Here is a 10,815-nt window from a genome sequence, read left to right as displayed (position 1 = left end):
CATACTGGATGTTTTTCCCTTTTCACACCATTCTTTGTAAACCCTAGAAATGGTTGTGCGTGAAAATCCCAGTAACTGAGCAGATTGTGAAATACTCAGACCGGCCCGTCTGGCACCAACAACCATGCCACGCTCAAAATTGCTTAAATCACCTTTCTTTCACATTCAGACATTCAGTTTGGAGTTCAGGAGATTGTCTTGACCAGGACCACACCCCTAAATGCATTGAAGCAACTGCCATGTGATTGGTTGGTTAGATAATTGCATTAATGAGAAATTGAACAGGTGTTCCTAATAATTCTTTAGGTGAGTGTATATTCTGAATGCTGAGTCTTTGATTATGGTACTTTGTTTAATAGGAGAAGAACAACATTCAAATGTGTATATTTACAGACCGGCAGTGGAGAATGCAGGCTTTTATAGATGATTATGTAGTTAACTGGATATGTAATTAAGCCAAAGGGAGCTTAGAGAGGTATAATAATGTCGAAAACCCAAACTGACCAGGTTCTCATACCAGCACAGTTAGCATGTGACCATTTCAATCTGAAGTTTGATACTAAGATTATTTTTGTGTCAGACAGCAGATCTAGCTTTGTGGCTTTGGTATAGTTTGTTTCAATCTCAATAGCTCTGTTACATCATGAATTAAAACAGACGGTAGATATTACCCTGTTAGTTTGCAGGTATTTGAATTCATTATCGTGATATTGTGAGACAATGATCTATTTCGGTGAAGGAGAAAAAATACTACACTTATTTTAAAGTGTCCAATAAGATCTATTCAAATTACAGTAAAACGTAAATAGCTAACAGGGTGGAATACAATAATATAACTTACACTACAACTGAAATGTGTAGATTAAAGTATTTTATAGGCAGTGTCTACCTGTAAGGGGATGCCTCGACAATTCACAGCCCCAGAGGTGTGTGGTTTATTTAAGCGCTCTAGCAGATATCTGACCGTAGTAAACAGTAGTAGTAAAGCAGTAAACTGACTGGGCAAAGTGGGTGAATCCCAAGACCTAGTTCTGGATATATACAGGGTAAAGGAATCTACTCAATTGGTATGTGTTTTTCAGCACCAGATACAGTACAAGCCTGGTCTTGTAGCAAATGTAAAGCTCTTCAATTGTAGGGTACATGTACTGCCCCACCCTAAGGTGATGCTCTAACATGCACTTAAGTTTGTGTTATTTTAATTATATTTCATGTGTTACGGTACATCACAAAACTTTCAAGGTATGAGAGAGACAAATTACAAACTGAAGACATACTTTTGTATGTATAGTACCTAAGCCCACAGACTTCTGATGGTACTTCTTCGTGGTCGGGAGTTTTTTCTTTAAATGAACATTCGGATAATTGTACTATTTCTCATTAGTGAAAGTGGCAAATCTTATCAGAACAGTTCCTCTAACAGTTGCCCATGAATCACTGAAAGGGAATGTTTACCATGTCAGTTTTTACTCTCCCACACCGAGGATACGATGTGCAAAGCTGGGTTTGTTTAGAAGCTCACGACTGGGGTTTATAATCGCATAGTTTGGACGCTCTTATATTTTTAGTGCTTTGGGTCTGAACTGGATTAAAGGCTCAGCGTCTCGTGGCACCGGGGAGCGAATGGAAACAGTTTCTAATTGTTTTTGCCAGTAAATGAGTGACTGCGAAAGCATTTGGAACGAGGCTCCTCTGTGACACGGGCCTCGGTGGAAAGTATGGCTCCCCGGGCCCTGCCAAACGCTGGTGCCAGAGCTCGGCATTGCAGAGCTGGATCCGAGGGAAAGTGCAGCCACACGAGAGCAGAATAGAAAGGCCCTCTGTGTCCTCTGTGTGCGAGACGGGCAGACGTGACATGTAGGGTAGTCCTTGGTTCGGTACGGTCATTCAAATGTCAAGTTCATTTAGATAATGTTGATGTTCTTGTTTGTTTTGGTTCCAAAATCAGACGGTTATTGTTATTCTCTCATTCTCTTGCATATTTACAGTTTCTTTACAGAATTCAAAATAGATAAAAGAACACAGAGACAAATCTAGTCCAGGTTTAAGCCACACACCTAATCTAGTCTGTCAAATAGTGTGAAATAAGTTCTGAAATGGACACATTCCTGCATCCAGCTCCCCTATAGGCTAGTTTATTCCCCATTAAAAAAAAAAATAGATATTTGGCCCAGGGGGAGATGAGTCACTGATAGTGATATTAAAATTTAAAAAACGTATAAGTGCCTTTTCATATTTCACATTTGCTGTTGCATTACAGCTCTCTGAACTCTGTCAGTCACACAGGTACGAATCAGAGACAATTGTACAGGTATTGTATTAGTACATACTATACAGTCTGCTGTTCGTAGTCCATGTGTCAGTCTGACTCAGAAACTTTAAGTATGCAAATTCATTGAATATGTGTTACAGTGTTTGTTGTTATAAACTGCCATTTAGGCATAAAACTTACCTTGGAGGGAGAACAATGTGTCACCCTGTTTGTGGACAAAAGTTGTGTTATTGTTCATGTTTAAGGGTGGGAGGCTTTTGCACTTTTTTGTTGATTTTATTTTCGTGTATGTCTGGAAAAGGTCCCTCAAATGGTCGTGTTTCTAATCGATTAAGCATTTTAGTGCCTGGCTGTTTAACATAGATCTCAACATACTGAATGGTACTGTTGTCTCTAAATGCATGCTTCACAGGAAGAGGTTTAACTGGAAGTTTTCTTACCTTTCTTTGTCGAGTTGCTATTGTTACTACTTTATAATATGTTGACACCTTTTGTTCGTTTTCAGAATGTGGTTGTTGCTTTTACATGTTAATTTAGTAAAGAGATCTAGTTTATTATTATTTGTCAGATTAGTAAGAATGCATTTGTTAAGTCAAACTGTTGTACAAAAATGTAAAGGGCTGGGACCTGTAGGAAAACAAAATAAGTCTGTTTTCAAAGTTGTTGTTTTTTTTTTCATTGTAATTATTAGGCAAATGGGGGAAAAAGTAGACTAAAAGTAAACTATAGGATTAAAAGTCCTTAACTGGCCATTCCTAGATTGTTCCTCACTAACACTACTAAATAATTACTACAAAGTGTGTATTATAGATTTTATTTTCTTTGTTTTGCCCTTTTCTGACTTACCCTTCCCTGGTGTTAATGTTACACTTAGATGTAATACGAGAGAGACCGCTTTCTCACAGCGATGTTTAGTGTGCGTTAAGGAACAGGTCAGGAACAATCGCAGTGTAATGTCTACCGATCTCTAAGCCGCCTCGCATTGCTCGTTAATACTACTAATGAGCTGCCCTGATCCTCAGAGCTTGCCATGTCTGCGTCTGTGCCGTGTGATGAAATATGGGGTGTGTGTGCTGCGGGTAACGTGACTGAGAGGCCTGGATGCCTTCTCATGCATTCCCGTGTGCATTTCAGAGAAAATAATTGTGATTGTGGGTTTGGGAGTAATGCTGTGCAGCAAACCTGACTTGTCCTGACTAAAAATAAACACTTTGTTCAAGCGCCAACTTCTTCTTTGTCTTGATTTTTATAATAATACCATGTCCGTCCTTATTTCTACCCATATTTGGTGTCATTTGATTTCCTTAAAGTAAAGCAACATCATGCAGTGAGATTAGTTTTGTTTTTTTTATTGCCAAGACATGAAAGGTTACGTGACGCTTCCCCAATTCTGTGTTTTATTCCCCCATATATTTGGATACATTATAGCAGTCAACAAAGGAAGCGACAGAAGAGAGGGTCGAACAGTTACAGTTTTAATGAAGACATTCAATACAAAAGTGGCAGATTAATTACTACTCTGTATGAATAATTTACTCTTATTATTGTTGCTGTGAGGGATGTTGTCTTGCTTGCAGGCTGTTGCTGTTGATCTAAACTCAGCCACGCAGTTTCTCAAGAGATGACTGTCTGTCATATTAGCCTATAAAACTAATTGAAAGCTGAAATATTGCTGGTTTAGTTCATTTTAATGAATTAAGCTGTTATTTTCTTCAAACTTCAAATTAGTTTGATGTATGTACATGTACACCAAACCATTTAGGATTTCATGGTGTATATATAAATATTCATTCAGATTTACTCTGGGTTTTGGGTTTTGTAAGCATAATTCTGAATAATTATGTTAATTAAGTGAATATTGATGTGATTTTTAAAAAGCATTCTCTTGCATCCTGACTCACTGTATGCTACTGTTCTCTTCCCATGAAACTCATGACGTGTTCAGTAAATCATAAACCACATGTTTGCCGATTCAGCAATCTACCAGGAGCATTTGGTCAGAGAAACAGATACATTTGGGAAAGAAGGCTGTTGTTTAGAAATGAAACATGGCTGTAGTGATCGTTCAGAGGGACACAGACACTGAAGACTTTTCTGTTCTGAAAGCAAGAATAAAAAGCCCTTTGTGCAGCAACTCTCACACAGAAACATCCGCCACTTCAGAGGACTTGGCTTTTGATTTTTACTGCTCAGGCAGTTTGTACTCCCCCAAATAAATGTCAGACATTTCCTCCTACAATACCTCTTTGAATTCCCGACGGGACGGTCCGAATCCGTTGACTCAGCCAGCGCGTGACTGTCTGTGTAGGAGGTGGGCCGTGTTTTTAAAGAGTCGCTCTTCAAGGGGACAGACTCGTACGGATGGAATTGCAAATGGTTCGTGGTGGACTCCAATGTAGAGTTTCCTCAATTTGCTAAACTGTCTGAAGCAAAGACAACATACACGTAAAAGGGAACGTTGCCTGTTTTTTGGCTTTAAAACACCAGCAGCTTATTAATAGTAGTTTTTACTGGGGCAACACGTTGGAAAACCAAGTGATTCAGATTTAAAGCCACTCAGTTTGGTTAGGCAACTACACAAAGGTTCAAAGTTGGCTGCAATTGTTATTTCTTGTCCCCAGAAACCGTAATAGTTTTGTTTGTTTGGCTATTTATTTATTAATGCTTTCAGTAATTTATATTTTAAAGAAAATGAAATACAAGTCAACCAATGCATCCTTAAGACACTCTGACTAATGTTGAAAACAAGAATGAATGATGAAAATAATAAGTATTGCTTACATAAAAGGCTTGTTTTTGTAACTTTGAATCTGCTTTATATTTATCAAGAAGGTATCTGTGAACAGTTTTCCACATTCCACTTTCCCAGGCCAGTGGAGCACAAGTGATCCTGTCTGACTTGTGTGAGAGCAGTAAACAGCCACTCGAGCTGGGCCAGTGGACAGGTTTATATTATGATTATGATGCATTCACTCCCTCACCACAAGCGAAAATATATTGTTCATCACATTCAATTAGGAAGTGAAAACTGTTGTGATTAAATCCTTTCAACCCTCAGTGGAATAACTAACATCATAGAAACTATTGTTCATCGCAGGGACTGTGATCTGTGTTTCAGAAGAGATGTTAATCTTGTTTTATGTTTATGCATTTACACGTTTAGGTGAGAACGGCATGAGAAAGCACTTCTGCTTTTTAAGCCTGTTAACATTGACTTACCAATAGTATCCCCTGTTATTCATATATCAATTTTTAAATGATTCCTTGTTTAACATACCAGTTTCTGCTTCTGTGGAAATCATAGAAACCTTGACCCTTGTCCTCACAGTGTGACAAGTATATTATTTATGCAAACATTGATGCACATTTCATACACAAATCCGTTCCTTCTTTTCTGACTCAACATTTTAACCTCTGATTCATTTACACTGTAACATACATCAATTTGATCCAATGAGCAACAAATCTAATCAAATCCTTTAAAATTACAATTTATTTTAATTTGTGTGTGTATAATGTATATACAAACACACAGTTTATTAATGGCAAGTTTTGCACATGGTGAAACTACTTCTGAAGAGGTTCATGCACATGTCTCAAAGCAGCAGATGCTTTTTCTAGTTGCTAGTGGGATCCTGTGAATATGCAAGAAGCACAGCCACCCTCTGTGTGTGTGATTTAGTGAAGGCGTTCTGCACAGCACGACACACGCAAGCCTTCACTTCAGTCAACGGCCAGTTTTGCATGCAACGTGAAAGATCCCAAGCTTTTCAGATGTCAACTTACCTGTCCTTCTGACTTCTCTAATCCTAAATCCAAACCTATAAACAGCATTATCAAAATCCCCCTCCCTGCTGCCTCCTTATATAATTACCCCGACGTGTCTGACCCAGATTGAGAGGTGGGTCAACTCTAACAGAAGTGTCAGTTCCCCTCCCTGCAATGCATTTGGACTTTGGCAGAATGGTGGGAAATCAGTAGATGGGAAAAGTACTGATACAGGCACTGCGAAGGAAATTAGGTTTTCCAGAACGCACCCCAGAAAGAGTGCATTTCATCTTTTTAAATTGCTGCTGTTCAATGGATATGATTTCCAAATGTCCAAATAATACTTGTAATACTTTTGTATATATATTCAAAATAGATAAAATACAGAAGTGACAGCAGCCTCTTCTCTCAGCCCAAATTGCACACCAGCATCAAAGGCAGGTGATCTGAGAGGCAGACAGCAGGTAAGCCGCCCCGCGCCATATGTAGACGGCACCCAGGGTCACCGTCTCGTTCCTCCCAGCTGGTGACAAGCCGCGCCCACCTTGTGTTCGATACAGCCCTGCCTGTTCATCGCACACACAATAGCCATTCTCTGACGGGGACGGCCTGTCAGTCAGGAGATTGCACAGCTGTTCTGAAACGCACACCTGCTGGATGTTTAATAGACACCAGCCTCCCGAAAGACTGGTTCATTATACTCTTTGCTTTTGTTGTTTCATCACATCTCTTTAAGGGTAGTTGAATGAAATGCACAAGCTTTTAAAGTTGCTTGTTTCTGCACAATACTTGGGTTTCCAATGCAGTTGCACACAGATAAGCACAGTAAGAAGCCACAGGTTGTTTAATGTGAAAGACTACGTGACAATGGTGTTGTGCTGGTATACAGCTAACTGACGGGGTCAAAACTTTCCACACTTTCACTGAGTGATGGAGGGAGAAACATTTTGTCTTTATCAACACACACACACAATTGCCCTACCATGTCTTTCTAGCTAAATATATGGTTGGTTAATAACCTTGTATTGAAACAAGAGACAGACTAAGAAGCTTGTGCTCCCCTTGCTTCTACTTTTGGGCCACTCTGGGCTCGGAGAAGCCCTTAGAAGTTTGAGGAGCGTACTGATTGTGTTGTTCAGCTGGGGATCAAGCCCTTGATCCAGCCCTTGTTGTCTGGACAATTGTTCGAGGGACAGAGGAGAGAATGGGGGATGGGAGAGCTCCCGAATGGCCTGCAACTTCCTCGGAGGCCCCAAGGAGGTTTTCATTTCAACTCCAGTTCACAGCAGGATCCCAGTCACTCAGTTTAACAACCACCCAATGCCTCGGATGTCAAGATCACTCCCGTGGACTGGATAGGGAAACAGTGACTTTTCTAACGATTGTTAAGAGAAAAAACAACACATTTTTAAAGCAGTTTTGGCAAGAACCTTTGCAGAGGAGTCAATCAGATGATGTCTGTCAACAGGGACGCAATGAGATAATTTCAGTCATCTGGCTGTGATAAGGGGGATGTGCCTCTGGCTCTCTGCTCCACCTCACAGTGTACTCTCTACAGCAGCCAGACTCCCAGAGAAATATAATATTTGAACATCATTGTTTTTAAGCATTAGCTCCCATCCAAATCCATCCAAGTCATAAGAATGGTTTGTCTATTGTGCAACTCTCCAGGGGCAAATTAAAACAGTGATATCACTTCAAATAGCAGTTTAGACGCCAGACAAACACAACGCGGTGGAAAATATTTAAATGGGACACAATGACCAAAAGTAATTGGTAGCTAGAACAGCTGCTTGCAAATGTAATTGTACTCTATTGTATTGGTGTTGCCTGTATTCTGAAACAGAAGTCATGTCAGAAAGTGAAAGTAAAGATACAGCCAGAGGGAAGCTGGGGACGAGGCTCAGCTGTTCCCCTGTGAGACACATTTAGAATCGATAGCCAGATAAAGCCTATACAATAATAGTAATCAGTTTAGGAAACCTCTGTAACATCTCAAGAGCCAGACTATGAAACAATATCGTCCATTAGTTACACAATTTAGATACATTTCAGTTTCCTTTGTGGAAATAGACAAAGTCTTCATAAACTGTTTCTGTGATTGGAACCAGCTGTGACATTCAAAAAGTTGGCTTTGTCTGCGATCATATTACCAGAATTTGGGGAAACATTTTTTTTCTGAGATGTTACAACCAGCTGCCTGTCACAACCTGCCTCTCGGCTCGGAATTTACATTGCGCACAATTTGATGTTTTTGGCAAGAACAGAGCAAAACTCAACCAATTCCAAAAACTCAGCAAAAGAGATAAGAACATAAGAAAGTGTCCAGTCGAGAGGAGCCCATTCGCCCCATCGTGCTCGTTTGGTGTCCATTAATAACTAAGTGATCAATGATCCTATCCAGTCTGTTTCTGAATGTTCCCAAATTGTCTCTTCAGCCACATCGCTGGGGAGTTTGTTCAGATTGTGACGCCTCTCTGTGTGAAGAAGTGTCTCCTGTTTTCTGTCTTGAATGCCTTGAAGTCCAATTTCCATTTGTGTCCCCGGGTGCGTGTGTCCCTGCTGATCTGGAAAAGCTCCTCTGGTTTGATGTGGTCGATGCCCTTCATGATTTTGAAGACTTGAATCAAGTCCCCACATAGGACGTCTTGCACTACAGTGCTGAATACTGGAATCATTTTCCTTTAATGGAGCTTTGAATGCTTTCTCAAATAAATCATCTAACTTCTGCTCAGTAAGATTAGCAATGGACTTTTTTAATGTATTCCATGAGCAGCTGGTGTGTAATTTGTTACTAATGATGTTCAACCCTGGAAAATATCACAAGCTGTTCTTCACGAGAAAAACATATTTCAGCACTTTTCTGTTCTGTTCTGCCGTGCAGGAAAAACGGGTGGCGCAGATCTCGTTTCAACAGTTGTTTTCTGGCACTCATCCTCCTAATAATCTCCATAGCAACACTGCAAGGGTTTAATTGAAACATTCCTCTGAATTATGCGTGTCTCACTTCACCTACTGACTTTGCATCCCACGCCATTGTTTTTAGTAGATGGAATATTTATACAAGCGGACAAGAACATGACACAGCACTACTGATGGGAAACGTTGTTTAGAAATGCTAGCTGAAGCACTAGCTGTATCATATCTATTTTCTTTTCCTGTAAAAACCCAAGACTGTTTGGTATAAAGTGACAAACTAGGATGTCACAATCCTAAATGATCTCTCCTAGCACAACCCAGGACACCTCAAGTCACAATCACAGTAGAACTAGAGGTCAGAAGCCACCAGCACACCTGCAGATAACTGGAAGTAGATTAATTTAAGAGCCATTGCATATATTTTATAGAACACATATCTTTTTTTTTTGCTGCTTTTACTTTGTAATTTTAACAGCAGTGTGGAATCATGATGACTCACTTGCTCTTGTATTTTACTTTATCACTGAGGTTGTGTACAATTAAATTTCCTTTTCATTTCCTTATGCTCTGAACTAACTTTAATTTGCCTGTGACTAAACTATGCATGTGTGACGAGCATTGAAGAATAATTCCCTTTTCTATGACTCTTAGTGTACAATTCTGTGTATGAGGAAAAACAAGTGTGTATTGATTCAATATAGACATAGATGTTGCAGAGTTTTAAAACAAGCCAGTCGAGTTGTGAACTTTCAGATGTTTTATATTACATAATCATATGGTCAAAGGTTTACAAGGCTCCAGTCTTAAAAATACATGGAGTCCTGTATTCTGAATAAATTTCAATTTCAATCGATGCAGGCACATCTAAGAGCTTTTATTCTCTGTAGAACTAAAACTAGAAATATCTGATAGTGTTTTTCTCACGTCAAGCCACTACAAACAGAAACACCTCTGTAGCCACAATCCAACACAATCGTGGATTACACATCAGACGCAACATGCACCATGTGACCTGCATGTATTAAAGACCTCTATTGTTAAAAGATTGAATCAAGACCATTCTTTGCATTGTCTGCATTGCATGAAGGAAACACCAGAGCCCTGTGTGTGGGAAACGTGTGTCCATGCTCCCCCCTTGTGGCGCACAGTGTAAATGACTAATCAGGTCTGAACTGCAGCCCCACACGGCACTGTGCGCATCCTACACGTTTCCTCATCATACTGACATACATCCTACATCCTATACATGTTTTACAAGTAACTTCTGCCTTGTTTTAACAGCAGAGCATGTATGTAGGTATGTGCTATTTATAGAAGTGTGCAGGTGTGTGAGTACAGTAGGTTTAACAGAGAGCTGCTGATGTAATAGTGCCTGTTATTTATTAATGATGTGTGTACACTGTTGTATGTTTTTGGTGTGTAATTCTAACATTGTATGTCGAAAACAAATGCCAATCGTATGGTACTATTGAATGGACAATACAGTTGTATTATTATAAAGGATGTAGGATGTCCAGGATGTAGGACCTCACTTACTGTACTTGCCCGTGTAAATTGTAAATCAGAAGTTGTAAAATGTATTTTATATTTTGAATTGCTGTTTTATGTAAGTTGAATTTGTAATGATTGATGCCTTTTACTTAACTGTATTTTTGCAATTTGTACTGCACTTATGTTGTAAGTCGCCCTGGATAAGGGCGTCTGCCAAGAAATAAAATAATAATAATAATAATAATAATAATAATAATAATAATAATAATAATAATAAAGAAAACATTTCTAATTTGGTCTAGTTTAAGTTCACACAATAATGAATGGATAAAATACTTTATACTATATTGAATGTGAGTTGATGA

The sequence above is a fragment of the Amia ocellicauda genome, chromosome 6 (assembly GCF_036373705.1).
Source record: "Amia ocellicauda isolate fAmiCal2 chromosome 6, fAmiCal2.hap1, whole genome shotgun sequence".
Classification (NCBI taxonomy): domain Eukaryota; kingdom Metazoa; phylum Chordata; class Actinopteri; order Amiiformes; family Amiidae; genus Amia; species Amia ocellicauda.
This window is presented reverse-complemented; position numbering follows the sequence as displayed.